The sequence below is a fragment of the Coffea arabica genome, chromosome 4e (genome assembly GCF_036785885.1).
Source record: "Coffea arabica cultivar ET-39 chromosome 4e, Coffea Arabica ET-39 HiFi, whole genome shotgun sequence".
NCBI lineage: Eukaryota > Viridiplantae > Streptophyta > Magnoliopsida > Gentianales > Rubiaceae > Coffea > Coffea arabica.
This window is the reverse complement of record NC_092317.1, coordinates 17,611,096-17,637,658: the sequence shown is the minus strand read 5'-3', so window position 1 is coordinate 17,637,658 and position 26,563 is coordinate 17,611,096. Positions and strand designations below refer to the sequence as shown.

The window sequence follows — 26,563 nt, the reverse complement described above, 5'->3', positions numbered from 1 at the left end:
GAGGTGTTAGAGTTGGTATCAGAGCCAACTCCCGACCCTGATGTGCTAGCAAGGACGCTGGATCCCTTAAGGGGGTGGATTGTGATGATCCCACATCGGCTAAGGAGGAAGTCCTGATTTGCTTTAATAACCTGTTGTGGTGTCTCCCACCTAACCGAAGCCTTTTGGTAAGGCATTAGCCTGTTGTGTGGTCTAGCACCACCAGGAACAAAACCCACGGCCCCACGAGACGGCTAACTGTGGGACAATATCGACCAGAGGTGTTAGAGTACTGTAACAGCCCCACCTCCCCCGAAAGCGAACCAAAGAGTTCTGCGGACTGCTTGCCCAATTCTCGCCAGGACTCACTACATTCTTCAAATAAATTACAATGTAAATCTCAAATACTACATCAAATACTCCACGAATTTACATACCACAAATGAATCGAAATTCAAAATATACATGAAATATTCCATCCAATCACACTAATAAGTTAATACAAGTGCTTTATTTGCCTCGAGCCCTGTGGAGAGGAAATAAATATTTTGGGGTGAACTAGAAGCTCAGCGAGTGTCCAATAAAAAATCAATAATCAAATAAATTTCACAATAATGCATTTAGATGATGTCATGAATCAGTGATCAAATGTAAGTTTATTGCTCTTATGAGCCAGTGAAATCATTGTACTTAAACATCCGACGCTCAAATAGATCAAGTAACAGTCAAACAATACAAGGGAGCCATCGATGCTCCAACATTCAAGGCAAGTCAAGTGTCATTAAGGTGGAGACGTTGGTGTTGAGCACAAGACTTCCAAACACTCATTTGAGCCAAATCATTACATGGCACACACACAAGCACATATGATATGCAATCGAGTAAACAGTGCAAGAAATAGTTCGAAAAGTAATTTTGAAAACAGTTTTGGAAACACTCGTCCATATCCCATATTTGAGGGGTGTTTCTCTTATCTAATCAAGCAAAATGATCTATTCTAGTTCTAACTCTCCTTAAATGAAATGCAAATCTAATGTCATGATTCATACATAGGGGTAAGGAATATACATATAAGGGAAATATGGATAAGGGATATACATATAAGGGAAATGTCATGCAAAATGATAAAACCTCTAAAGATAGAAAATATGCATGAAAATGTAATGATTTTTCACACACAAACATGATCTAACGCTTGGATGGTTCCTAAGGATTTAGCATTGGGCTAACCCATGTCTTTACATGCTGACTAGCATTGGATTAGTGAAAAAGCGGAAAAAATGACCACAACTAGCGTTGGACTAGTGTGGTGATGTCATGCATCTATTACAATCAAATAAATCATGTAAAGCATAATAAAGCAAATAAACACATAAATCACATATAGCAAACACATAGCACATAAACATGATATCTAAATGCAAGGCCTAAGAAAGCGAGTAACACGTAAACACATAAGCATGCAAAGCACACAAAGCAAATAAAGCAAATAAAGACCTAATTATTACATTCGGGGACCCTAACTACAATCTAAAGGGGATAAAAAATGAAATAAAATAACAACCTAACTATTACATTTGGAGAGCCCTAACTACAATCTAAAGGGGTAAAGAATCAAATAAAATAATAACCTAACTATTACAATTTTGGCATTTAATTGCCTTCCAAAAAATTAAAAATTAAATTAAATTAAAAGAAATATACAAAATCAAAACAATAAATAAATGAAATAAAAACATTCAAAAGGACATGCAATTACACATAAAAGTCACATAAGGGCACATAGGATCAAATAAGATAAAATAAAAATAAAGGATAGAATATACCTCCCTTGAATTGGTGATCTAAGGAAATGAAAATTTTCTTATTTACTCTCCAAAAAACAAATAAAAAGGTCAAGGCATCACTTTAATTAACAAACAATTACAAGAAATGGAAATGGACACGAAATTGAATCAATTAGAGCATTCAAATGAAAGTAAACAATCCATATTTAACAAATTAAAACAAACAAGGATCCAATTGAAAGAATTAAAGAAGTTTTGGGGGTCAAATCACTATTATTACACATATTAGGGGTCTAAATTAAAATAAAATAAAATTAGGATTTAAGATGAAACATACCAAAATCAAATACTAAAATTCACAACAATGGATCAAAACTCTCTCACCACACCCCAACAAAAAATATTACTCAAATCTAAACCATGTTTATCAAAAATCCGAATCAAAAGCTATAAAACTATCAAAAATTATTAAACTTCAAAATTCATCCTAAAATTCACCAATAATCTATTCAAAAATCACGCAAAAACATGCCAAAGAAAAATTAACATTGAAAAGGGCATAAATGATTAACTTTTCCAATTTTTGGGCTATAGTGGCATTAGTTGAAAATTCAGGGGGTTAAATTGTAATTTTTTAAAAATATTTCATGCAACCCAGCGAAGCTTTCTTCTTCAACCGAAAGCTTTCTTTCTTTCTGCAACTTTCTTTTCTTTTTGTTCATCAACTACCCGAAGCAAACAGTAAGCTAACAAGATCATGCAATTCATGGGCTCTACTTCCATCATTCAATCATCAAAGATTCACCAACACAACAAGATTCATGGGCAAGGAAATCATCTGATACCCAACGCAGCAAAGGGATGGGAAATGGTTCAAGAACCCAGCAACAAAAGCTCAACATTAGGCTGCCATTTCGCCCTTCTTCACAGGCGGAAAAACATCAGAACATCCAACTTCAACTCTAGCCATTCCCCAAAGAAAATGAGACTCACACAAACCCCCTCTCACACAATCTCACAACATAACCCAAGTTCATACAAAGGAAAGGATAATAAAAAGAACAGAAAAAGAATGTAAGAAAGAATGTCCGAACATGAAAATCTCTCAAAACTCTTATTTCTTGCCACAAAAATCAACGAGCTCCGGCAAGTTTTGGACTGATCGGAGATGCTCCTCACGCACACGGACACACAAGATTCATCAATTTTGCTATCTTGATTCAAAGTTTTCTTTTAGACATTTCTTCAAACAGGTTATGTACACGAATAAATTTTAACTAACCCCCTGACATCTCACTATAGCCGATCCAAAAATCACAACAACCCAACCATAACTTATCTTGTAATCAACACATAAACATCAAAAACATGGAAACAGTTTGCTAAGAAAAAGGAAATGAAACAAACAAGCCAATATTTCTCACAGCTCCATACGTTCATTGGCAGAAATTAAAAGTAGGAAAGGGCAAGAAAAAGAAAGCATTACAGTATTTTCTAGCAAGGTATAACGGCGGTGGAGGTGGATTCAAGTGGCAGCAACTCCTCCCCGGTTCGTTGATTTCCTTTGGCTACTGGTTCCGCTTTTTCTTAGTTTTTTCCCTGCCCCAGCTCTTTCTTCTTTCGTTTCTTGTTTCTTATTGTTCTAAATTTCTTCTGTTTGCTCTATCACTCTTGCTCTCTCTCTCTCTCTCTCTCTCTCTTTTTTCAGATTTTTCTCCCTTTTTCTTGCCCCTCTGTCCGCCGCCCCTTTTCCTTTCCTCTCCTTGCTCTGTTTTTCCCCTCAGCCCCCCTTTTGCCCCAAGTCCCCCGTTTTCTTTTCTTTCCTTAGCTTTTTTTCTTTTTCCGTCGCTAGCCTTCTTTTCCTTCTTTTTTTATTTTCTCTCAAATTTCCTTAGGCCTCCGTGTATTCTAACACCTCACCTTCTAGGTGTTGTGTTGTCAAAAAAATAAAGAGACACTTGTCCCTATTGCATGTGCTCCACTTGGCCCTATTGCATGTGTGCCACTTGGTTCTATTGCAAGTGTGCCAATATTATCTTGTATTTTGTATTTTTCTCTCTTTTTTTCTTTTCTTTTTCTTTTTTTTCAAAAACCAATTTGTGATAAATGAATGCTATTTTCTAATTATCTTGCAAAATATCATTTCACTTAGCAAAAACTGAGTCTTGAAGAAGATAAAATGGATCTTTATTAAGAATTTTCTTTTTTTGAAATTTAGTGTAAAAAATGTTTTTTAAAAAAAATAAAAGAAAACGATGAATCTTAATGTACCAAAATAAAAAATAAACACCAATTACTATTTGCAACCTTAAATCCATTAAAATAAAATAAAATAATAAGAATGAAAACAAGAATAAATAATAATAATAATAATAAAATAAAGAATAAAGAATAAAGAATAAAGAATAAAGCTAAAATTGAATTAATTAAATAAAACTTAGAATTGAATTAATGAAATTTTGGTGTCTACACAAATCATGCATTTTCATGGTCAAAAATTGAAATCGCAGAGAAAACAGAAACTGTCGGTTAAACATGGCATTTGGGCAGTCAGGGGTATTTTAGTCATTTCACAAGTTACAGTGCTCGGATTGAGCTGAAATATTTTGGGTAGAAAATTAACTCAAATCCCTACAACTTTCATGTTTTGAGCAGGAACTGATTTAGCCTTTATCATGGACGAATATGCAGTTCAAGTGGTGAGTGCAAATCTGGAATAAAGATGGCAGCAAAGAAATAATTGGGAAACAAGAGATGTCTTCAACAAAACTTAACTTCCATGGCTCAAATCCAACATACAATCACATAAACTCAAGTATCTTCAAATATTAGTAGGTTGTTAGTACTTTTACCTCATTTTTCCATCAAAACCTAAGAGGAAAGCCACCAAGAAACTCAAGAAAATTCTTCCTCCAAGGCTCCTCTCCAAGCTTGATTCAAGAGTTTGTGGAGTAAACATGTTTCCTCTCTTGTTTGAGCAAGAAATCATGGCTGGAAAATGAAGCTTTTCCTCCCTCTTCTTTCTCAAAATTTCGTCCATGATTCTTACAAGAAGAAGAAATGATGAAAACAAAAGGTTTGGTCAAGATAACAAGAAGAAAGCATGGTCTTGGTCAAAGGTCCAACTTCCAACAGTTTCGCGACAAATAGCACCTTAGGGTTTATGCTCATCTCTTTATCTTTGAAATCTAATCTATCTAACTAACCTCTAATTATCCCTTAGCACTTTGTAAAATAATATCCCTTTATGCAAAACTCCATCTAGTCGTCAAAATTTTACCACACTTACCGCACTAGCGGGTCCCACGTCCATAATACACTTCAAAATTAACATGTACTAACTTATACAAGAAAATGATTTAAAAGCTTGACTCACTTATAAAAATATCTAGGAAATTAAGCTAATAAAGTAATATAAAGAAAATGCATGAAAAGAAATAGAATAGATATAAAATAAGGAAAAAAATATTTTCGGGCCGTCACAATCTCTCCCCCTTGAGAGAATGTTGCCCTCAACATTTCAACTCGTACTAATCAGGTCAAGATAGTTCTCGAAAGTCAATCAAGCACTAAGATTCACTCTAATTCCACTTATCTGATTTTCATCCCTACAAGCAGTTACTTAACTTTCAAACCAATCCCACAGTCCGACATCCTAAACTTTTACCCTAAGATATACTACAGAGATCTGAAACCTAAGCTCTGATACCAACTGTGACAGCCCCACCTCCCCCTAAGGCGAACCAAAGGATTCGGCGGACCACCTGCCCAACTCTTGCCAGGATTCATTACAGTCCTCAAATAAATTACAATATAAATATCAAATACTACATCAAATACTCCACGAATTTACATGCCACAAGTGAATCGAAATTCAAAATATACATGATATATTCCATCCAGTCACATTAATAAATTAATACAAGTGCTTTCTTTGCCTCGAGCCCTATGGAGAAGAAATAAATATTTTGGGGCGAGTTAGAAGCTCAGTGAGTGTCCAGTAAAAAATTAATAATCAAATAAGTTTCACAATAGTGCATTTAGATGATGTCATGAATCAGTGATCAAATGTAAGTTTATTACTTTTGTGAGCCAGTGAAATCATTGTACTTAAACATCCAACGCTTAAATAGATCAAGTAACAGTCAAGTAATACAAAGGAGTCGTCGATGCTCCAACATTCAAGGCAAGTCAAGTGTCATTAAGGTGGAAACGTTGGTGTTAAGTACAAGACTTCCAAGCACTCATTTGAGCCAAATCATTGCATGGCACACACACAAGCACACATGTTATGCAATCGAGTAAACAGTGCAAGAAATAGTTCGAAAAGTGATTTTGGAAACAGTTTTGAAATCACTCACCAACCACAGCTCATGATCCTCATCCATCATAGATAGTTTCCTTGCTCAAGTCTAAGCCCTAGATCACAAATATCATGTCAAGCAAAGGAAATTCTAAAATCATCAAGTTCTTCTCACCTTTTGGCATTTTAATCACAACTGAAGCTACACTTATCGGATTGAGATGAATCTTATGGCGTTTCGAAGCTATGACATAGGCCTACATTTATTATGAAGACCTCCAAAGCCAAATCATGCATTTTCATGGTCCAAAATTGAAATCTCAGAGAAAACAGAAAGCTGTCGATTAAACAGGGCATTTGGGCAGTCAGGGGTATTTTAGTCATTTCACAAGCCAAAGTGCTCAGATTGAACTGAATTTTTTTGGGTAGAAATCTAACTCAAATCCCTATAACTTTTATGTTTTGAGCAGGAATTAATTTTGTAACAGCCCCACCTCCCCCTAAGGCGAACCAGAGGGTTCGGCGGGCCGCCTGCCCGGCTCTCGCCGGGACTCAGTCGTTCACTACAGTCCTCAAACAAATACAAGATACAACCTCAAATATTACAATATAAATCTCCAATATACATCAAATTCTCCAATAATTACATGTCAAAAGCAAAGCGGAAACAATTCTCAACTATACATAAAATGATTCCAAATCCAAACGGTACAAAATATAAAATTTCCAACTAAGCCATCCAATCACGTGAATAAGCACAACAAGTCCTTCCTTCGCCTTGAGCCCTGTGGAGGGGAATAAAATATTTTTGGGGTGAGCTAGAAGCTCAGCGAGTAACCAAGAAATTCAGTTATCAAATCAGTTTCACAATCGTTCATTTCAATAATGTCATGCTTCAACAATCAATGCACTTTCACTTCTCTCATGAGCCAGTGAAATCATGGTACTTAGACGTCCAACGCTCCAAACAATCATTTAACATTGAACATTAACATTGAACATTGAACATTGAGCCCATTGGTGCTCTACAGGAACATTAAACGGTGGAGGAAACGTCGGAGTCTAGCACACGAATTCCAAGTACTCATTTGAGCCAAAACATGTCAAGAACTTATATGCCGGCACACAGGATATGCAATCAAAGAAACGATGCAAGAAACATTTTAAAGTAACGTTGCATGTAGTTTAAGGTCACTCACCTCCACGGCTCACAATCCTCGTCCAATATAGCCAATTCCATCATTCAAGTCACCATTAGGCACAAAATAAGCATCATTAGCTATAAGAGGATGTTCAATCATCACTTACCTAATAAAAAAGAGAAGGAGAGTTGTAGGACACCTTAGCTTCTCCAAAAAACTTCACCAAATCACTCACTAGCACCAAATGGAAGGATTGTATGGAGTAGAAACAAATTTCAGCACTTGGGTTGGATGATTTGAGCTAGATGTTAGCTAAAATGGTGAAGAGCTCTCTTCCTTTTTTCCTTAAGGTTGGTCGGCCAAAGAAGAGAAAGAAATGGTGATTTTTGTGGCAAATTTGAGATATTTAATCAACAATTAGTAAGAAAGGTCAAAAGTCAAATAAGTGGCAACCTCTCTTAAAGTGACACATGTCACTTCCTTAATGCAACTCTATCCTTTTGTCTTTCCAATAAAATATCTTAACACTTTGTAAAATAATATCACTTAATACAAAATTCTAAAAAGTGGTTAAAAATATAATGCATTTACCGCACTAGCGGGTCCCACGTCCAAAATACGCTTTTAATTTCTCAAAAACTAACCGATACTAGAAAAATCATTTTAAAACTATTTTTGCTCATAAACTTTATCTGGGGAATTTTTCTAATCAAGAAAATGTAGAAAAGGCGGGCGTTTTAAAAAATAAACCCTAGAAAATTAGAAAATTTTCGGGTTCTCAAACTCATTTTTTTTTCAGGGCGTCACAGATTTGGCCTTTATCATGGACGAATATGCAGTTCAAATGGTGAGTCCAAATCTAGAATAAAACTGGCAACAAAGAAATAATTGGGAAACAAGAGATGTTTTCAACAAAACTTAACCTCCATGGCTAAAATCCAACATACAATCATATAAACTCAAGTATCTTCAAATATTAGTGGGTTGCTAGTACTTTTACCTCATTTTTCTATCAAAACCTAAGAGGAAAGCCACCAAAAAACTCAAGAAAGTTCTTCCTTCAAGGCTCCTTTCCAAGCTTATTTCAAGAGTTTGTGGAGCAAACATGTTTCCTCTCTTGTTTGAGCAAGAAATCATGGCTGGAAAATGAAGCTTTTCCTCCCTCTTCTTTCTCAAAATTTCATCCATGATGCTTACAAGAAAAAGAAATGATGAAAACAAAAGGTTTTGTCAAGATAAGAAGAAAAAAGCATGGTCTTGGTCAAAGGTCCAACTTCCAACGGTTTCGCGACAAATGGCACCTTAGGGTTTATGCTCATCTCTTTGTCTTCCAAAACTAATCTATTTAACTAACCTCTAATTATCCCTTAACACCTTGTAAAATAATATCCCTTTATGCAAAACTCCATCTGGTCGTCAAAATTTTACCGCACTTACCGCACTAGCGGGTCCCACGTCCATAATACACTTCAAACTTAACATGTACTAACTTATACCAGGAAAATGATTTAAAAGCTTGACTCACTTATAAAAATATCTAGAAAATTAAGGTAATAAAGTAATATAAAGAAAATGTATGAAAAAAAATAGAATAGATATAAAATAAGAAAAAAAAAATTTCGGGGCGTCATGTGACGACCTGCAAAATTTTCCTTATTTTATTTTATTTTTCTGCATGAATTTTCCTTACTTTATTTTATTATATTAATTTTCTAGATATTTTTATAAGTGAGTATCGTTTTTAAATCATTTTTCTGGTATAAGTTAGTTCGTGTTAAGTTTGAAGTGAAATATGGATGTGGGACCCGATAGTGCGGTAAATGCGGTAAAATTTTGTTGACTAGGTGAAATTTTGTATACCGGGATATTATTTTATACGGTGTTAAGGGATAATTAGAGGTTAGCTAGATAAATTAACCTTTGGTAGACAAAAGTATGAGGTTAAACCCTAGGACAACATTTGTCGCGATACTATTCGAAGTTGGACTTTGACTCAAGACCATCTTACCTGTTAATTAACCAATTTTGACCAAAAACCATCTTCATTTCTTCTTGGCTTGGCCGAACAAAGGGAGAGGAAAAACCAAAGAGAAACCTTCAACTCTAACTTCAAATTTGTACTTGAATCTTGAGTTCCAACCACAGTTGTGCAAACTACTTATAAAACTTGCTTACTAAGGAGGTTTAAAGGCTTTGGTGGAGTGATTTTGGAGGAAGAAACCCCAAGTTTCCACTTTTCTTGAGGTTACAAGGTGACTTTGTCAAGAAACTTTCTTTTCCATCATGTATGTGTAAATTAGTGGTTTAGAGATGAGAAATATGTAGTTTTATTAGGAATATTGTGGTTTGAGGTAGTGATTGAGAAATTTTCAGTTTTTATAATGAATTTTCTGCCCCTATGTGATGATTGAGGCTTGGCCATGTTGTGATGGGTTGCTATGTGAAATATTGAGGTTTTGTGTGGTAGTTTAACTTGCCTAAAAGGATTTCCAACTTATGTGCTTAAATTTCAGCTTTAGGGTTTATAATTTGAACATGATTAGGGTTAGTTTTGGAGCTACCAATTGGTTGTATTTGAAGGGTATTGTGGCCCTAATTAAGTGTGTTTAATAGCTTATGATTTGTATGTGCAATTGTGCCTAAATTGATATGAGTTTGGGTGTGGATGTTAGGATGGAAAAGTAAAGAAAACAAGGGGCGGTGCTGCTGAAAATTTTCCGCAGGAACCCTTGAGTAGCCTTAGGAAATCTGCTATATCTTGATGTAGAAAAGTTGGAATTGAGTTCCGTTTGTTGCGTTTGAAATTAGGTTCAGAGTAATTTCTACCGTCCAAATTTCATTATTTTTATTAATTCATATGAATATCTGTGATTTTTCAAATTTGACTGAAATTGCATACCTGTTCTGTCTTTTGCTGGATGAAGCAGCAATTTGAGGCTCGAATTTGACTGATTTGTGATCTGAATCTTACAAGGATGTCTTCTGGAAAATTGTAACTCTTTGAATCTATTTTCCGACGGTATAAAGTTTATCAATTTTGAACTTAAGAAACTCGAGATATGATTTTTCAAATAGGGTTGCGCAAAACTGGAAATTTATGTTCTCTTAGAACCGTTCTTATTTTCATTTCTCACTTTAAGTTTGGAGTTGGTCAATCATTTTGGGTATGGTTTATGAGTGGAAGTGAGATTTAACTGAGAGGACATGAAGTCTTAGAAACCTTAATTTTTCAATGCATTTTGACTTTGTATTGCTAGCCTTGTAATATAATATGTGACCACAGGACTCGAGAGAGTTCAAGAGGACGAACCAGGGTTAAAGTGAAGTGTTGCCATTGATTGGTGAGTGTACCACTCGCATGACTTGTTGCTTAATCGATTTACTTGTACCTGCAATTTATGACATGAATGACTGTGACTTCTGAATGAGACGAGGGTGTACTTTATCACACTCGCTCTCTCGCCTGTTTGATTGGTTCCTGTATACACCTGAATCTGTTGCCTGTGCATGATCTAATGTCGTTTGGAGGTGTATCCAATGACCTTCGTGTTAAACCTGAGCTCAACCTCATGGGGAGCCAATTGAATCGAGCCAGCAAGGGGCTTGGTCGAGGAAAATTGACAAGCTATGGGGGCCTGTTTCTTTGGGATCTTTAAGTATTGGAAACTCTGGATTCTTGGTATACTCGAGTAATACCATCCCTATTCCTGTTGAGGCGTTCGGGCCCGGTAAGGGGTATGTTTGGTGGACAGAATTTGGTGTAAAGTGGTGTTCTACTGGACTAGTTACTTTACTTGACGGAGTGTCAACTACTACCTGATCAAGCTCTGGTGAAGCAATAGGAATTCGGCTCTTGAGAGCCACCTGTATCCTTTCTAGTTGAATCACTATGTTTAATTGATGTGTTTGTTCATTCTTATATCTGGTGTTTCTATATGATTGACTTAAGCAAAATTTCATGATTCTTGACTGCTTGTACTTTTGGTACCTCATTGAGCGAAAGCTCATTCCCGTTACCTTTGCTTTCCTTACAGGGGACAAACTTTGAAACCATGATTTTGGAAGAAAGAGTAGAGCTAGTTATAGCCATTCTTTTGATTAAGCTCCTCTGTAACCGAAACCCTAATTTGTATTTTGTATAAGTATGGATATTATGACTTGTACTTCAAGTTCATTTGTTGAAGACTCCAATGTACATGTATAAGTGTTTTATCATGTATCTTAAGTGTGTTTGTTTGAGATTGTATGTCTCTATGGCATCGGAGAACCTTACTTGTGTTGTTGGAAACCGGGCGAGTGTGGAACTTGAACAAGGCAAGAAAAGAAATCTGGCGGGGAAAACTGCAGGGAATCCGGTCGTATATCTGGCCAGATCTTGGCTGGATACTTGGCAGGATTGTCAGGGGAAGTTGAAAAAAATTTCAGTAGCTCACTGCCTTGAATCCGACCACTAATCAGGCTAACTTTTGGCCGGATTCTGACGTGGCATTTGTTCTTTTCGCTTTTCGTTGGAGCGTTTATTCGAAGTCCTATTGCACCGTATGATTTGGTAATCGTGTTTAGATCAGTTTTCTATTGTTCGTTTTCTTGGGGTTCTATCGCGCGTTATGTAGGGTTTTCAAGTGATTTGACTTCGTAGTCCTGGCGAGAGTTGGGCAGGCAGCTCGCTAAACCTTGGGGTACGTCCTAGGGGAAGGTGGGGCTGTCACACGTAACACTTTGGTTCACCTAAACTTTGGATGGTTGAACTATAATATTTTCTCTTGGTTATTCTTAGGGTTTGTCGGTGATCAAGAGCATAATCCGGAAGGAAACTTTTAATGTTATTTTGCTTAAACTGGTGAGTGTTCTTTGCATGTTGTTCTTCCAATGACTATGTGGATTGTTGTGAATGTTTGCTTGAAGGTTAAATATTTTTCAATGATTGTCAAATGAATTTTCGATAGACGAGTGTGTACTTTATTGCACTCGACCTAAGTGAACGTAAAATTTTCAATGATTCAATGATTGAATGCTACTTGTGCATGAATGTAAGGCTTTTGGCTAAATTGGGCCCTTGCCCTTCGTTGTCAGTTGACTCGAGCCAGAAGCGGATTCGGTCGGGTGGCTGGTGACCCTGGAACAGTGTTTTGGTATATTCGAGTATTACCACAAAGTCTGGTGGAGAACTGGCCAGTGAATTCAATGCAATGATATCAATGAATGAATGACAAGATCACTAAAGGAGATTTCGCTTGCAAACGTTTTCTAATGTCGGAAGGATAAGGAAAATGGTTGGCGAATGAATGAATGAATAACTTGAATGAATGACTCCAAGTGAGCACGTATCCTTCCAATGATTGAGTATTTATTTCTTGAATGACTAGATATTATTGTGCAAAGTATGCTAATTGTTAAATATAATGTTTCCATGGTTTCTTTACCTGATTGCTTGTTTAGGAACCTCACTGGACTTTTAGCTCATTCCTTTAGTTTTTGTTTTCCTTACAGGAATGGAGGTCTGAAGCAATTGAATGTGAACTAGAGTGTGTAACCCTCTTGTACTTATACTTTTTGGTTGATAGGATATATTTTGACATTTGATGTTGTATGATACGTTTGACTTTTGGGTTTGTAAATAAGTTTACATCTTGGTTGAATTGTAGAATTTAAATGTTATTTTGGAGACCTGAATGATTAATCTTGAGAGTGAGTGAGTGAGTCCTGGCGAGAGTTGGGCAGGTGGTCCGCCAAACCCTTGGGTACGCCCTAGGGGGAGGTGGGGTTGTCACAGATATCCAAGGCATTTCCGAAATTTGACAATTTTAATTTTGTCCGTTGCCAACATGTCTTCCCCTTTTACACCTGGAGACTTTTTTTTATAGCTTCGCGGGAATTAATTTTTGTATTCAACTACTGCCAACCCAACGGTGCCTTGAAAATGTTGTTCGCACTTACTGTTCTGATGATATATTCCGGCCAAACCTTTGGAGTATTCCACTAATGCCCAAAAAACTTAGCTTTGGATGGTTGAACCATAATATTTTCTCTTGGTTATTCTTAGGGTTTGTCGGTGATCAAGAGCATAATCCGGAAGGAAACTTTTAATGTTATTTTGCTTAAACTGGTGAGTGTTCTTTGCATGTTGTGCTTCCAATGACTATGTGGATTGTTGTGAATGTTTGCTTGAAGGTTAAATATTTTTCAATGATTGTCAAATGAATTTTCGATAGGCGAGTGTGTACTTTATTGCACTCGACCTAAGTGAACGTAAAATTTTCAATGATTCAATGATTGAATGCTACTTGTGCATGAATGTAAGGCTTTTGGCTAAATTGGGCCCTTTCCCTTCGTTGTCAGTTGACTCGAGCCAGAAGCGGATTCGGTCGGGTGGCTGGTGACCCTGGAACAGTGTTTTGGTATATTCGAGTATTACCACAAAGTCTGGTGGAGAACTGGCCAGTGAATTCAATGCAATGATATCAATGAATGAATGACAAGATCACTAAAGGAGATTTCGCTTGCAAACGTTTTCTAATGTCGGAAGGATAAGGAAAATGGTTTGCGAATGAATGAATTAATAACTTGAATGAATGACTCCAAGTGAGCACGTATCCTTCCAATGATTGAGTATTTATTTCTTGAATGACTAGATATTATTGTGCAAAGTATGCTAATTGTTAAATATAATGTTTCCATGGTTTCTTTACCTGATTGCTTGTTTAGGAACCTCACTGGACTTTTAGCTCATTCCTTTAGTTTTTGTTTTCCTTACAGGAATGGAGGTCTGAAGCAATTGAATGTGAACTAGAGTGTGTAACCCTCTTGTACTTATACTTTTTGGTTGATAGGATATATTTTGACATTTGATGTTGTATGATACGTTTGACTTTTGGGTTTGTAAATAAGTTTACATCTTGGTTGAATTGTAGAATTTAAATGTTATTTTGGAGACCTGAATGATTAATCTTGAGAGTGAGTGAGTGAGTGAGTCCTGGCGAGAGTTGGGCAGGTGGTCCGCCAAACCCTTGGGTACGCCCTAGGGGGAGGTGGGGTTGTCACAGATATCCAAGGCATTTCCGAAATTTGACAATTTTAATTTTGTCCGTTGCCAACATGTCTTCCCCTTTTACACCTGGAGACTTTTTTTTATAGCTTCGCGGGAATTAATTTTTGTATTCAACTACTGCCAACCCAACGGTGCCTTGAAAATGTTGTTCGCACTTACTGTTCTGATGATATATTCCGGCCAAACCTTTGGAGTATTCCACTAATGCCCAAAAAACTTAGCTTTGGATGGTTGAACCATAATATTTTCTCTTGGTTATTCTTAGGGTTTGTCGGTGATCAAGAGCATAATCCGGAAGGAAACTTTTAATGTTATTTTGCTTAAACTGGTGAGTGTTCTTTGCATGTTGTGCTTCCAATGACTATGTGGATTGTTGTGAATGTTTGCTTGAAGGTTAAATATTTTTCAATGATTGTCAAATGAATTTTCGATAGGCGAGTGTTTACTATATTGCACTCGACCTAAGTGAACGTAAAATTTTCAATGATTCAATGATTGAATGCTACTTGTGCATGAATGTAAGGCTTTTGGCTAAATTGGGCCCTTGCCCTTCGTTGTCAGTTGACTCGAGCCAGAAGCGGATTCGGTCGGGTGGCTGGTGACCCTGGAACAGTGTTTTGGTATATTCGAGTATTACCACAAAGTCTGGTGGAGAACTGGCCAGTGAATTCAATGCAATGATATCAATGAATGAATGACAAGATCACTAAAGGAGATTTCGCTTGCAAACGTTTTCTAATGTCGGAAGGATAAGGAAAATGGTTGGCGAATGAATGAATGAATAACTTGAATGAATGACTCCAAGTGAGCACGTATCCTTCCAATGATTGAGTATTTATTTCTTGAATGACTAGATATTATTGTGCAAAGTATGCTAATTGTTAAATATAATGTTTCCATGGTTTCTTTACCTGATTGCTTGTTTAGGAACCTCACTGGACTTTTAGCTCATTCCTTTAGTTTTTGTTTTCCTTACAGGAATGGAGGTCTGAAGCAATTGAATGTGAACTAGAGTGTGTAACCCTCTTGTACTTATACTTTTTGGTTGATAGGATATATTTTGACATTTGATGTTGTATGATACGTTTGACTTTTGGGTTTGTAAATAAGTTTACATCTTGGTTGAATTGTAGAATTTAAATGTTATTTTGGAGACCTGAATGATTAATCTTGAGAGTGAGTGAGTGAGTCCTGGCGAGAGTTGGGCAGGTGGTCCGCCAAACCCTTGGGTACGCCCTAGGGGGAGGTGGGGTTGTCACAGATATCCAAGGCATTTCCGAAATTTGACAATTTTAATTTTGTCCGTTGCCAACATGTCTTCCCCTTTTACACCTGGAGACTTTTTTTTATAGTTTCGCGGGAATTAATTTTTGTATTCAACTACTGCCAACCCAACGGTGCCTTGAAAATGTTGTTCGCACTTACTGTTCTGATGATATATTCCGGCCAAACCTTTGGAGTATTCCACTAATGCCCAAAAAACTTAGCTTTGGATGGTTGAACCATAATATTTTCTCTTGGTTATTCTTAGGGTTTGTCGGTGATCAAGAGCATAATCCGGAAGGAAACTTTTAATGTTATTTTGCTTAAACTGGTGAGTGTTCTTTGCATGTTGTGCTTCCAATGACTATGTGGATTGTTGTGAATGTTTGCTTGAAGGTTAAATATTTTTCAATGATTGTCAAATGAATTTTCGATAGGCGAGTGTGTACTTTATTGCACTCGACCTAAGTGAACGTAAAATTTTCAATGATTCAATGATTGAATGCTACTTGTGCATGAATGTAAGCCTTTTGGCTAAATTGGTCCCTTTCCCTTCGTTGTCAGTTGACTCGAGCCAGAAGCGGATTCGGTCGGGTGGCTGGTGACCCTGGAACAGTGTTTTGGTATATTCGAGTATTACCACAAAGTCTGGTGGAGAACTGGCTAGTGAATTCAATGCAATGATATCAATGAATGAATGACAAGATCACTAAAGGAGATTTCGCTTGCAAACGTTTTCTAATGTCGGAAGGATAAGGAAAATGGTTTGCGAATGAATGAATTAATAACTTGAATGAATGACTCCAAGTGAGCACGTATCCTTCCAATGATTGAGTATTTATTTCTTGAATGACTAGATATTATTATGCAAAGTATGCTAATTGTTAAATATAATGTTTCCATGGTTTCTTTACCTGATTGCTTGTTTAGGAACCTCACTGGAATTTTAGCTCATTCCTTTAGTTTTTGTTTTCCTTACAGGAATGGAGGTCTGAAGCAATTGAATGTGAACTAGAGTGTGTAACCCTCTTGTACTTATACTTTTTGGTTGATAGGATATATTTTGACATTTGATGTTGTATGATACGTTTGACTTTTGGGTTTGTAAATAAGTTTACATCTTGGTTGAATTGTAGAATTTAAATGTTATTTTGGAGACCTGAATGATTAATCTTGAGAGTGAGTGAGTCCTGGCGAGAGTTGGGCAGGTGGTCCGCCAAACCCTTGGGTACGCCCTAGGGGGAGGTGGGGTTGTCACAGATATCCAAGGCATTTCCGAAATTTGACAATTTTAATTTTGTCCGTTGCCAACATGTCTTCCCCTTTTACACCTGGAGACTTTTTTTTATAGCTTCGCGGGAATTAATTTTTGTATTCAACTACTGCCAACCCAACGGTGCCTTGAAAATGTTGTTCGCACTTACTGTTCTGATGATATATTCCGGCCAAACCTTTGGAGTATTCCACTAATGCCCAAAAAACTTAGCTTTGGATGGTTGAACCATAATATTTTCTCTTGGTTATTCTTAGGGTTTGTCGGTGATCAAGAGCATAATCCGGAAGGAAACTTTTAATGTTATTTTGCTTAAACTGGTGAGTGTTCTTTGCATGTTGTGCTTCCAATGACTATGTGGATTGTTGTGAATGTTTGCTTGAAAGTTAAATATTTTTCAATGATTGTCAAATGAATTTTCGATAGGCGAGTGTTTACTATATTGCACTCGACCTAAGTGAACGTAAAATTTTCAATGATTCAATGATTGAATGCTACTTGTGCATGAATGTAAGCCTTTTGGCTAAATTGGGCCCTTTCCCTTCGTTGTCAGTTGACTCGAGCCAGAAGCGGATTCGGTCGGGTGGCTGGTGACCCTGGAACAGTGTTTTGGTATATTCGAGTATTACCACAAAGTCTGGTGGAGAACTGGCCAGTGAATTCAATGCAATGATATCAATGAATGAATGACAAGATCACTAAAGGAGATTTCGCTTGCAAACGTTTTCTAATGTCGGAAGGATAAGGAAAATGGTTGGCGAATGAATGAATGAATAACTTGAATGAATGACTCCAAGTGAGCACGTATCCTTCCAATGATTGAGTATTTATTTCTTGAATGACTAGATATTATTGTGCAAAGTATGCTAATTGTTAAATATAATGTTTCCATGGTTTCTTTACCTGATTGCTTGTTTAGGAACCTCACTGGACTTTTAGCTCATTCCTTTAGTTTTTGTTTTCCTTACAGGAATGGAGGTCTGAAGCAATTGAATGTGAACTAGAGTGTGTAACCCTCTTGTACTTATACTTTTTGGTTGATAGGATATATTTTGATATTTGATGTTGTATGATACGTTTGACTTTTGGGTTTGTAAATAAGTTTACATCTTGGTTGAATTGTAGAATTTAAATGTTATTTTGGAGACCTGAATGATTAATCTTGAGAGTGAGTGAGTGAGTGAGTCCTGGCGAGAGTTGGGCAGGTGGTCCGCCAAAACCTTGGGTACGCCCTAGGGGGAGGTGGGGTTGTCACAGATATCCAAGGCATTTCCGAAATTTGACAATTTTAATTTTGTCCGTTGCCAACATGTCTTCCCCTTTTACACCTGGAGACTTTTTTTTATAGCTTCGCGGGAATTAATTTTTGTATTCAACTACTGCCAACCCAACGGTGCCTTGAAAATGTTGTTCGTACTTACTGTTCTGATGATATATTCCGGCCAAACCTTTGGAGTATTCCACTAATGCCCAAAAAACTTAGCTTTGGATGGTTGAACCATAATATTTTCTCTTGGTTATTCTTAGGGTTTGTCGGTGATCAAGAGCATAATCCGGAAGGAAACTTTTAATGTTATTTTGCTTAAACTGGTGAGTGTTCTTTGCATGTTGTGCTTCCAATGACTATGTGGATTGTTGTGAATGTTTGCTTGAAGGTTAAATATTTTTCAATGATTGTCAAATGAATTTTCGATAGGCGAGTGTGTACTTTATTGCACTCGACCTAAGTGAACGTAAAATTTTCAATGATTCAATGATTGAATGCTACTTGTGCATGAATGTAAGCCTTTTGGCTAAATTGGGCCCTTGCCCTTCGTTGTCAGTTGACTCGAGCCAGAAGCGGATTCGGTCGGGTGGCTGGTGACCCTGGAACAGTGTTTTGGTATATTCGAGTATTACCACAAAGTCTGGTGGAGAACTGGCCAGTGAATTCAATGCAATGATATCAATGAATGAATGACAAGATCACTAAAGGAGATTTCGCTTGCAAACGTTTTCTAATGTCGAAAGGATAAGGAAAATGGTTGGCGAATGAATGAATGAATAACTTGAATAAATGACTCCAAGTGTGCACGTATCCTTCCAATGATTGAGTATTTATGTGAGGCCCCAGTCCGTCCGTAAGCTGATATGAGGGTTATTCGTAAATCGGTGGGATGGAATTCGGGTTTTAAGGCTAAGGAGTAAAACCCTAACCTCGGTTAAGGTTGAAAACCCTAGTTTATTTTATTAGAAAGTTTAAGTGGGTTTTTTTTTCTTTATCGCCCGCCTTTTCTACATTTTTCTTTACTAGAACTTTCCCTAGATAATTCTTATGAGTAAATATAGGTTTTAGATGATTTTTCTAGTATCGGTTAGTTTTTGAGAAATTAAGGATATATAACGGACGTGGGACCCGCTAGTGCGAAATGTTCGGAAAAATTCGGCCAATAAGGTTAAGTTTCGGATAATGTGTAAAATTTATCGGGTGTTAAGAGATAAGTAGAGGTTGTGATGTGATTGATGTGAGAGAGAAAAAGGATAGAGATGCTTTAAATGGAGTGACAAGTGTCACTATCTCATTGGTTGGACTTGTTGGACAACTATTCATTTTTTTGACTTTTTACCATTTAGTTAAATATCTCACAAAAAAATTACAAAAATTCACTCTTTTCTTCTCCTCCATGGCCGGCTCTCTCTTGAGCAAAGAAGAAAGAAAACTCTTCCCATTTCTAGCTTCCATCTAGCTCAAATCTTCCAAAACAATCACATAAACTTGTTTCTACTCCATAAAATCTCTTCATTAGGTGTTATTTAGTAGTTTGGTGAAGTGTTTGGAGAAGCTAAGGTGTCAAGCAACTCTCTCTCTCTTGTTTTACTAGGTGAGTAATGAATGAACCTTCTCCTTCATCTAATGAAGCTTAATTGATGCCTAGTGATAGTTAAAGTGATGAATTTTGTGGTTATTTCTTGCTTTTGGATGAATTGATGAAGTTTTCAATTTATTAGTGATTTTTCTGGTTTAATATGATCATGATGGTGTGGCTATCTTTGATGATTGGAAATGATGTTTAATAACTCTAGTAGGTGTAAATGATTGATAATTGCAATCAATTTCTGTTTTGGAAGAAATTCTGGAAAATTAGGGTTCTTGGTTCTTCATTCTGTCCGAAATTTTTGGTCCTAGATAGAGGCCGAATTGGCCTTGGATTAAAACATGAAAGTTGCAGGTATTGATGTTTTAAAGGTGCCTGTAAAATTTCAGGTCAATCGGAGTAGTGTAGAATGAGATAAACCGAAATTACTATTGCTGTTCTGGGTTCATCAGGATGTTAGAACTGCGTCTGAAATGGGTTGTTTTGCCTGGAATTGTTTTGGATTTGGGTGTTGAGGTCTTCTGATGAAATGTAGACCTGTTTCTAAGCTTTCGGATGGCTTTGGAATTTCTGGATTTGGCCTTGTGTAGGCTGAGTTATGATGTTTGTATTAGAATACGGTTTGTGACCCTGTTTTGCGATTCTGGTATAGTGTCTTGCATTTTTTACCTTGTTACCTTCAAAACTGGACAAAGTTGCCTTCTTCAACATTGTAGCCCCTTAAGTTCTGAATATTTCTGTAAAATTTCAGGTCAAACGGATTAGTGTATTCTGAGTTATAGATAGAACACTCAGGCCTGTTTTAGACATTAGTTTGTGTACGTTTTGAATTTCAGCTTCTGACCGTGGGTTTTCCGTTTTGATCCCGTACGATCTGGGTGTCAAATCCTTCGTAAGAAATGTAGATCTTGGTCTCAGCTTCGAAACGGTATAAAGTACGTCGAAATCCGAGTTCCGTAGCTTCCGTTATGACCAAAACAAGATTGATCGTCAGAACTGCCTTGTATCTGAACAGTTCTGACGGGTACTTTGGCACTCAATTTTCGTTCTTTTCTGAGTGGATTCAGGTCTTGGCCAAAACATCAAAGTTTTAGCCTTATGTCTCAGCTTTCTAATGCCTTTGGAATTTCCTGATTTGGACTTGTGAGCTAGAAATTATGGTCTAGTAAACAGACCCTGTCTGTCATTCAAAATGCAAACTTCTGGTACCGTTTTCCATGATTTCGACTTGTGTTGATTCGGATCTAGTTTAAGGTGTCTTCATGAGAATCGTAGGCCTTCCTCATAGCTTCGAAACGGTGTCTCGCTCACCTTGATCCGATATTCCTAGCCTAATCTTTGATCAAAACGGTTTGAGATGGCCGATTTGGCCGTTTCCGTTTGCCGTTCCGCGCGAGCGCGTCTGCCGATTTTTGCCGTTTTGCTTGTTTTGGATCTGTTTGTAGTCGTTAGTGATATAATGTGATAAAATCTTCTATTTCAGATAGTGGTGAGCTAGGCGGTGCCGGTGGGGCCCACTACTAGCGAACACGCGCGAAGCGATTTTGCTTTAGTACTACTTTTGGTATTTTGAGTAAGTATTCAGGCCGCTCTTACGTGTTAGTTGCTTATGTGTTTCGATATACATGAAAAGGGTATCTAGGCGAGGGTGTACTTTATCGCACTCGACCTAAACCCGAATTTGTGCACATATTTGTACATGACATATGTATGTGACTCATTTTGGAACCGAACCCCTTGAGCTTGTGGCTCGGGGTGACTTTTGAATAATTTTGTGACGTTTGTGAGTTTGGGGCCCGATCTCGTGACCTAGATGGACTATTCGAGCCGGTTAGGGCTTGGTCGAAGTCAGTCCAACTTAGTCTGAGGTCACCAAGTTTGTGAATCCGGTTCACCGAGTTGTGAACCAAGTTTGTGACCCGAGCTTGTGACTCAAGCTCAAGTTTGTGATTTCGTTCACCCGGGCAAGTTTGTGAGGTGACTGGCCAGTGAGGGTGATAAGGTGTCGGTGGGTGTACAAGTGAAGTTCTACGGACCATTATGTGTGGTCGACGGAGTGTCGGCAGGAGGTCATACATGGCACATGAATTGGCTTTGGAGCCACCTGTATCCTTATTATATGATGTTACTTTTCTGCTTTTGCTTTACTCCTACTATGTAAATGTGGCTACGTGAAATTTACGTTTTACCCTGTTTACTTACTAAGCTTCTAGCTTACCCCGTTTCCTTTGTTTTCCTTAGCAGGGGACGACGCGGGGAACTTTGGGACTCTGCCGTTAGTATCGTTAGGTCTCGTTTGTAATAGTTGGACAGTTAGGATGTTTGTTTTTGTTTTGGTGGTTTGTATAAGGACCCTCCTTAGGGTCTACCTTCTACTGGTTGTTGTTATAGTATATTAGGGAGGTTTGACTTGATGCTTTTGAAGATGTAAATAGAATATCTGGTGGTTGTATATATTATGAATTGTTTTCTTGTGGTTTAATATAGTTTTATTAGCTTTAAGTTTTTAGTCCTGGCGCGAGCTAGGCAGGCGGCCCGCCGATACCCTTAGGTTCGCCCTAGGGAGAAGTGGGGTCGTCACAATTTATTTCTTGAATGACTAGATATTATTGTGCAAAGTATGCTAATTGTTAAATATAATGTTTCCATGGTTTCTTTACCTGATTGCTTGTTTAGGAACCTCACTGGACTTTTAGCTCATTCCTTTAGTTTTTGTTTTCCTTACAGGAATGGAGGTCTGAAGTAATTGAATGTGAACTAGAGTGTGTAACCCTCTTGTACTTATACTTTTTGGTTGATAGGATATATTTTGACATTTGATGTTGTATGATACGTTTGACTTTTGGGTTTGTAAATAAGTTTACATCTTGGTTGAATTGTAGAATTTAAATGTTATTTTGGAGACCTGAATGATTAATCTTGAGAGTGAGTGAGTGAGTGAGTCCTGGCGAGAGTTGGGCAGGTGGTCCGCCAAACCCTTGGGTACGCCCTAGGGGGAGGTGGGGTTGTCACAGATATCCAAGGCATTTCCGAAATTTGACAATTTTAATTTTGTCTGTTGCCAACATGTCTTCTCCTTTTACACCTGGAGACTTTTTTTTATAGCTTCGCGGGAATTAATTTTTGTATTCAACTACTGCCAACCCAACGGTGCCTTGAAAATGTTGTTCGTACTTACTGTTCTGATGATATATTCCGGCCAAACCTTTGGAGTATTCCACTAATGCCCAAAAAACTTAGCTTTGGGATAATTGTATTGAGATTGGCAATTGTACGAATTATCTGGTTATTCTATTTTTTCCCTGAACTTATTCAGACAGGAATTATATTTATCTGTACTGTTGCTGTGTTTTTTATGTCCAGAAGTAGGATTTGTTAGGTTGTCTAATATTTTTTCGAAATCGAAGGCAACTCAATAGAAGTAATCATTAGTGTCTGTAAATGGAATTCGAAATTGAATCTTTAAATTGAATCTATAAATGGAAGTGCGAGAACAGTGACCATTAGCTTATGTAATCTCACCCTTAGTTGCGCTTAGTATGCTACGATTTTGAGCACAAATGAGCTTGTAGATGCTACCTTACAGTTAAATGTAAATCCCCTTTAGTCTTTTATATCAATTATGAAATATCATTTTTTATCATATCATTTTTTCACTGCTTATTTCAAATTTAGACATTTTTTCTTGTACATTTATGTTAAAATTCCTCATTTAAGTGAAATATATTCATGCACTAAGTCACCCGTTTGTTTGCTTAATCATATGCTTGAAAAATATCTGTGTGGCTCATAACAACAAGGTTGTCCATGGATTTGTTAAGCTAATCTGAAGCTGTAATTACATACTGCCTCTTTCCAAAAAGCCATGTAAAAACATACTGCCTCTTACAAAACTTGTATACTTAACTTGTTCTACGAGTCCGGTAATTCGTACTCATTAATTTTAGATTGTGGTAGCGCTACTGTTGCACCTGTCTTCCTTATAGGTATTGCGGATTTCGTTGTATTTGTTGATCCTACACTAGTTTGGCCTGCAATGTGTTAGTGATTCTGCCCATGAATGCTACTAAGTGCAAAATTGAATCCCATTGTAAGTCTTACTAACCTGGTTCAATAATATATATTCTAAATGCTGTATTAATTGTGCAACCTTTGGAAATTTGAAGCCTTTCCTACTAGCTGCACATCCAATTGCTCTTCCAACTCATCCAGTCGTTCAAATAACTACCAACTATGTATGGACAACTACAATCACCATGTAAGGCACCATCAACATTTATGTTGTTCTATTTTTATTTTTTTTTTTTGCATCCAAACTGACATTTTCAGTGGATTACACTATAAAAATTCCTAATTTCTGCTCTTATGGCAGCAAATGAACGAGAAATTGCAGTGGACTTCTACGATGGACTTCAACTTCATCACCATGTATGTTGAGTGGAAGCAAACGAAAAAATGTGACAATCGCAAGACAAATTACCAGAATTATGATATGCTTGCCACATATTTGAGGGAATATTTTGAGATGCAAGTCACTGGGGGCCTGTGTCAATCAAGATTGTATAGGTTCAAGAAGAAGTGGAATGTGTTTGCCAATCTTCGTGGTTTGTCATCTAAACCAGATATTGGGATTGGCTGGGATGAAGACAATAACTACTTCACAACTTCTGATGAGCACTGGGCCCAAATGGAAGCGGTAAGCAACTATTGAAATATCTGCTGGTTATCCTCCAGTTGTATGCCTAACTTGCTGCAAATTGAAATATTTGCTCAATAGTCTTGAGCTGAAGTTGTTATCAAAAACACGTAAGCAAGTTGAAATACTGGCAGTTAATAATCCAGCCAGTCAGGGTAATGTCTGAGGCTGCCTAAGAACCAGTTTTTTTCCTTGGAATCCTTGCTATCATATTACATAAGCATTATTTTCAAATGCTTACTATCATATTACATCGACGTACATTCCTCCTACTTTTCATATATTTAATTGTTGGTCGATAACTAACTTATTGGTTATCATTTTTTAGGTAAACAAAGAGTACAAAGACTTCAAATCTCCTGGAAGTTGCTTCCTATATGATCTTTATACTCCAACAACATTGGGAAAAAGTGCAACAGGAAGCTACACGCAGTCTGCAAAGCAACCTGTCCCGGAGGGTGAACAACGACCGCCACTTGTTGGACTGCCACAAAAGAACAAAGGAAAGGCTCCAGCCTCAACTTTGGCTTGCCCTGGCTGCCAGCATTACCCTTGGGAAGGAGAGGACGTATACTACGTACCTCCGGTACCAGGAGCGGCATCTGGAAAGCATCCCGCCTCAAGTCTTGGCACTCCCGGTGATCACGAGGGATCTAGAGGTGCTAAATCAACAAGATCATCTAGTGATAGGGAAAGACTAGATGATGCAATCAGCAAAAGCTCTCGAGTCACCACTGCTTCGCAGGAATTCAAGGAAATTCGGTATGAAGAGGAAGCAAAATACAGTGTATCAGTAGTGCAGGACATCGTGAAAAATATGCAACTTCCAAAATCAGTTAAGCTGAAAGCGACAATGTACTTTGCCGAAAGAAAAAATGTGGGACAAAGATATGCATTCGTACGCTTTGATGAAGCCAAGCGCTATGATTACATTGAACTCATTATGGAGGAGCTTCGTTGTGGCAAGCCCCCATAGTGAGGAAGTAATGTGCATAATGAGTTTGTTCAAAAGATTTAAGAGTGTTTGGCCTAGCTTAACTGTCGGTTATAGACTTGTGTCAAATTCCTTTGTAATGTTAAAAATTCTGGAATGGTGGCTGAACTTTACTCAGCTTCTCGGTTGCTTCTTGACTGCCCCTTGGATATGCTATTTGACAGAAATTCATAGACTGCCTCTTGGTTGAGTGTTCTTGACAGCAATTCCTAGACTTGTGTCTTAAGCTGAAGCATTTGGTTGACAATTTGTTTACACCGTTTGGTTGAGTGTATTTAACTGGTTATGCAAACTCCCTTGTAGAATTAATGGGTGTCATCGGACTTTCCTGTTCTGTATTTAGAATTGAGTGTATTTATAGGGTTGCTTTAATATTTGTGGACAATTTCCTGTTCTGTTATAAATGGGTGGCATCGGACTATTTGAAGCCAATTTAGAGTCCTCCTTTTGGGTATATTTTCGAAATAAGTTGTGTCTTAGTACAGGTGCTATATTAATTGTGAAATTGGTCTCACCAACTTCATGCCCCATGATTGCTTGGTTTTTATAAATGAGACATAGGCACGAAGTAATCCCAATAGTTCAGTTTTAGTTTGCGATTTTCAAGGCTATAACTATTTGAGTAGCACAAAAGGTCCCAGAGATAGACATTTTTGTTAAGATGGTGATGTACATTTGTGACGCCCCCACTTCTCCCTAAGGCGAACCAAAGGGTATCCGCGGGACGCCTGCCCAACTCTCGCCAGGACTCAAGCGATACACATTCAAGCTTACAATGGTACTAGACATCACATCCAGATAATATAAATGCAATTAGTGCCAAAGCGTTCAAGCTTAACAATAATTAACAATTATCAAATCCATTTAACGGGTTTCCAAATACATCCCAAAATATACAATAGCCAAAAGGTCTAGTCAAAAGAATTGGAACCCTATTACAAAAGTCCACAAAATACTAAAAATGGAAATTTCCTCTGAGTCCCATTCAAGCCCAAACCTGTTAAGGAAAACAAATCTACAGGGTGAGCACAATGCTCGTGAGGCCAAGAACACACATGCAAGCACATCGTTCAAGTAACAATCCCAAATTGACAAGTCGAGCAATAATATATCCAATGATTAACAATTTACGAGGTAAGTAACCATAAACAATTCAAGGATACTGGAGCTCTCATAAGCTATGTTTCACTTGCACAATCAATAACCTCCACGAGTTGACACTC

General features: G+C 37.4%; 1 long non-coding RNA gene across 1 annotated transcript; it reads right to left on the bottom strand.

Annotated features, from left to right (window-relative positions):
• Positions 1-352: 352 nt before the first annotated feature.
• Positions 353-3,577, bottom strand: LOC113742013 (uncharacterized). Its single transcript, XR_003460776.2, has 2 exons — positions 3,253-3,577; positions 353-505 (listed from the first exon to the last, which is right to left on the bottom strand). It is a non-coding gene; the product is annotated as an uncharacterized lncRNA (long non-coding RNA).
• Between the last annotated feature and the right edge of the window lie 22,986 nt (positions 3,578-26,563).